Source organism: Adiantum capillus-veneris, chromosome 2, assembly GCF_014529385.1.
Source record: "Adiantum capillus-veneris isolate H3 chromosome 2, ASM1452938v2, whole genome shotgun sequence".
Lineage (NCBI taxonomy): Eukaryota > Viridiplantae > Streptophyta > Polypodiopsida > Polypodiales > Pteridaceae > Adiantum > Adiantum capillus-veneris.
The window spans coordinates 74,709,148-74,713,853 of record NC_140932.1 but is presented as its reverse complement, the minus strand read 5'-3'; the positions used below and the strand labels follow the sequence as shown (position 1 = coordinate 74,713,853).

At 39.6% G+C, this 4,706-nt stretch overlaps 1 pseudogene; it reads right to left on the bottom strand.

Annotated features, from left to right (window-relative positions):
• Positions 1-1,500: 1,500 nt before the first annotated feature.
• Positions 1,501-2,093, bottom strand: LOC147462994 (cyclic phosphodiesterase-like; annotated as a pseudogene).
• Between the last annotated feature and the right edge of the window lie 2,613 nt (positions 2,094-4,706).

The window sequence follows — 4,706 nt, the reverse complement described above, 5'->3', positions numbered from 1 at the left end:
TAGATTTATACTTGATTTGATTAGAATGTGAAGAGCACCTACATTGTATGAGTTGTTAGTCGCATCCATGGAGTAAGTAGCTAGAGTGCTTGATGTACGTTGCATGTATCAAAGAGCTCCAAAATCTCACAAGAGAATCACATATATTTACAAGTCATCATGGAATGAAGGAGATTGAGGTTGCCACGATTGACATGTATCTTTCTCTTTGCCGTGGCAACGCGCGGGTCACATACTAGTTATATTAAAACACAATAAAATTTTCATATGATTGTACGCACTCAATTAAACTTACTCCCATAGATAAACCATTTGTGATTACGTATGTATACTAGACAATATAATTTTATATTAAAACACAATAACAATTCCATGTGATTGTAGGCACTCGGTTAAACTTACTTCCATAAATCTCATCCTCCCCTTAACTTAGCAGGCCTTCGTGCCTCCTCACTTTGTTTTTTTTAAGTGATTTGTTCATATGTAGTTAAGTCACTTTAGTCATTGTTTTGAGTTAATTAAAAATAAACATCACATCTAAATCGTTAAAGAAAAGAAATTACTCAACTCATATCAATCAAATTATTAAATAACTCACATCAAAATTCATCATTAACATAAAATCTTGAAAGAATTTTTCACGTCGTCTATAACATTAGGGCCATGGAGTACATGTGGCATGCACAAGTAGGGTACTTAGTGTACACTGCTCATATATAGAGCTTTGAGAGTGGATTCCATGCTAGAGCCAAGAGGTCACACGAGATTTGAAGATGCCAAACAATCACACACCATAAGGCTTTGTCATGGTGATTAGCCAATGTATGTCCAAGTGTGAAGGGCCAATCCATAATTATATAAGCATGAAACTCCTATGGTTGGGTGGATAGTTCTTATAGATCTTAAAGGGAGAGCTCTTCTTGGAAGTTTTAATAAGAGCAAACAAAAGAATCATTATGTTAACTAGTATGGCCGGCCACCTTTGGCGGCCTCTCTCTCTCTCTCTCTCTCTTCGTGGAGTCTCTATGATGTTGTGCCATGTGTCAGGGGGAGGGGCCAAATCCCTTCCCCCATTATATATAATATAGATAGATAATAAAGAGAACTCCTATCAAAAACTCATCTTCATCTGAATGTTAGCTAAATGAGGTGAAAGTTCATTATGGCTTACATAAGGCTATGAGAATAATTTAATAATAAAAGTTTCGTTGTGAAGGAAAACACGAAAATAACATTAAATTTTCAAAACGTTTGTTATCATAATAAAATATTATGTTTCTTGAAAAAAAAATGTAACAGTAAATTATTTAAACAACAATATATTCTAAGAAAGTGAATTAGTTCTTTAAAACATTTGTTATCATAATAAAATATTATACTTCTTGAAAAAATGTAACGATAAACTGTTTAGAGTATAATATATTCCAAATACATAAAAAATAATGTTTGAAATATCACTTGGAAACATTGCAGTAAATTGAGAAAAAACAAGGTAAAGGATCACGAGGGCCTGCCCACAATGAGATTTTTTCCATGTATCTGCAACTCGGTAACCTTCTTCCATGAAGTCAAAGCCTTATCATTAATGTCAGTACGATACAAAGATAGACATCAGACAAGGAACTCAGTGTCACAGAGTTGAGATCCATAATTCTCTTCAACTAGAAGCCTAGCTTTCTCTTTGTCGTCAAAGTTAGATCTGCATACAGGAGGCTCATATGTGGCATGTACACTTGATTTGATTGTTGAGTTTCAAAAACACCTTGCACCAACTTATTTGCCTAAAGTACCTCGTGAGAGGGATCAACCAGCATATAGACACACTGGTAAAATGTGTTACCACAGGAAGGGCGAATGAGCCGGCATGTAAACGGGGGAAGGCTTCGACAAGCGGCACGGAGGGAGAGGGAGGAATGTTCAAGAGAGAGTTTCTGGGTGCCAACCCCAAGCACAGTGACGTGAGGCTCAAAAGTGGGAGCTTGGAAAAGGGTTCAAAGGTGCAACATCGTGGGACGTAGCCCGGGAGGCTCCTTTGCAGAAGAGGGATGCGCCCACACGGAGTACCATCCAAGCTCCTCACCTTTTCCTTCCATTGTCGACCTGCTGCGACTATGCGATAGAGATATTTGATCAGGAGCCTCTCTCTCTCTCTCTCTCTCTCTCTCTCTCTCTCTCTCTCTCTCTCTCTCTCTGTGTGTGAAGCAATCGAGGATCTACAAGAGTATGGTGGCATTTAGTGAAGGTGCAGGAGCCCGAAGACGACATCTGGAGAGGTTGCACAAAACCAAGGTGATGGAACTCCTGAGCACACGTCAAGCTCGCACGTGTTAATGCAGACAGTTTTGACTTCCTTACACATGAAAAACAAGGTGAGAGATCGCAAGTATGCTCAGATGCTGAGCTCTGATGAGCCCCAAGCTCCCAACCTCGTCTTTTGCGTTTCGCCTTGCGACTCTAGTCTCCCATCGTGAGGTCACGTGACATGCTTACTCTCTTTCGTTGCAAACTGCAGACGGTTCCAAGCAAATTTTTGCACGCCTTCTCACCTCGAAAAGTGTTGGCCATCCACGTGGACGTCATCCATGAAAGTACGCCTTAGCTAGCCCAGCACTAAGGCCTTTCTTTAGCAGGCCAAAAAGGTTAAAGAAGACAAGAAATATTTTGTGTGGCCCAATATTCAATAGCCTGCTTTAAAAAGAGAGGTAAACAAGTGTCAACACCTCTAGCAAAGACCTAAAAGAAAAAAAAAATTAAAAAAATTGTCATATGGCACTAATCCTCAAGCTTTATTCGATGATCCACGATTGCACCAAAATTCCAACACTTTACTAACGACTCCTTATGCAGTCCAAAAACATTCACCCCCACTAGATAGTCTTTCCTTTTTCCTTTGAAGGCCACTAAACACTTTCTCCAAAGCCAATAGTGCTTTCATATTCAAAAGCTAAACATCTTCGAGAATCCATCTCATGGAAGTGAAAGGAAGACCATCACTTTCTTTTAGCAAGAAAACTCAATTAGATTTGACATTTCTTAGAGCTTGGTCACACACTAGTGACCCACTAAGTGTGATAATACATGTGTGGAGTTATTAAGAATATAGATAAAAGAATAAAAGTTGCCAAATGCTCCTCTCATTGATTACCAAAAAGCCTCTTATAAACAAAGGAGAGGCTTTGTTTGCCAAAATTAAAGCTTAGCATCCCTTTCTGTGAAGGACTAGGTATCCTTCTGCAACTATGGAAAGCAATGTTGAATTTTTTTCAATAAGCCCCCCCCCCCCCCCCCCCCAAAACACACACACAAAAACAAAAAAAAAAAAACCCCAAAAAAAATAAAAACGAAAGGGATGCATAACTCTAATGTATACACATTTCATTTAGCATCAATCAAAGTAGAATTTAACATCTCTCTATACTCTTTACTTCAAAGAAAACTTTTGAAAATGTTTCATTTTTGTGAAGTGTGAACCTTCTCAACTTTCAGCCTTACAGGTTTCAAAAGAAGAGGTTGACTTTAAATTCTTTTTAAGGCAGATTTTATCTTTACTTCTGGAAGCCAATTGAGAGTGGCTTAGGTTTGCTTTTCCAAGGCAAATGACCATAAAAATTTAAGATTTAAGGAAGTGTTCGTATGTACACTAGTAAAATTTTAGTGGTTTATTTTAAGTCAAATTTGGAATCTATCTAAAATTTTGCAACTTTAGACCGTTAAAAATAGATTAAGCCCCAGTTTTTATTGAATATTAGTTTTAATTAGTCCAAAATAACATGGTATGTGTGATTTTGTGTGTGTGTGTGTGTGTGTGTGTGTGAGAGAGAGAGAGAGAGAGAGAGAGAGGAGGAGGAGGGTTTCGAAAAGGGCACCAAATCTTTTTTCTTGATCGAAATAAGTTTTTATTAAATAAGGAACACACTAAAAATTTAAAGAATTGACAGTATTCATCTATATAAAGGGGTCATCCTCCCTTGTGTCACCATTTTCAAGTTCTAACAAAGAAATAGTTTTGTGTTGATGTTTCAAGCCGTCCTGCCCTACAAAGACCCGTCGTGCCCTGCCTAAGTAGGCCTTTGATTTCGAGCCGCCCGTCACCATAGGCTTCAACTTTGAAATTGAAGCTCTAAGGAAATAGCCTCAGCGTTGGCACTAATTCAATGCACAATACATCGCCACACAACCCCATGATTCTCTCTCTCTCTCTCTCTCTCTCTCTCTCTCTCACACACACACACACACACACACACACACACACACACACACAAAACCACTTTGTGGTCATGCATAGTTACTGTGTCAATCTTCATCGCCACCACCTTCGTGCGCAGTGTCATGTGTGTCCAAAGTACAATGTGGTTGTGTGTGTGTGTGTGTGTGTGTGTGTGTGTGTAAGTTGGTGCTTATGTGTGTGAGTGTGCCGGTGTGCTCGGGAGCCTCTCCCCGCTCTCTCTCTGTCCCTCTCTCTCTCTCACACACACACACACACAAGCACACATGGAGGATGCTCTCTATGGGCATCCTTTATCAATGTGTAAATGCATAAGGAGAGAGCCACCTCGAGCCATGTGTTGCTTGCACTTGTAGCTTCTCCAATATTTTCATCGATGATGATGTCAACGGCCAAGGGCAGACCGTGGAGCTAGAGCATGACAAGGAGAGGGAGCATGAATAGGAGAGGGAGGACGATGACCTCCTACAAGACGTGTGTG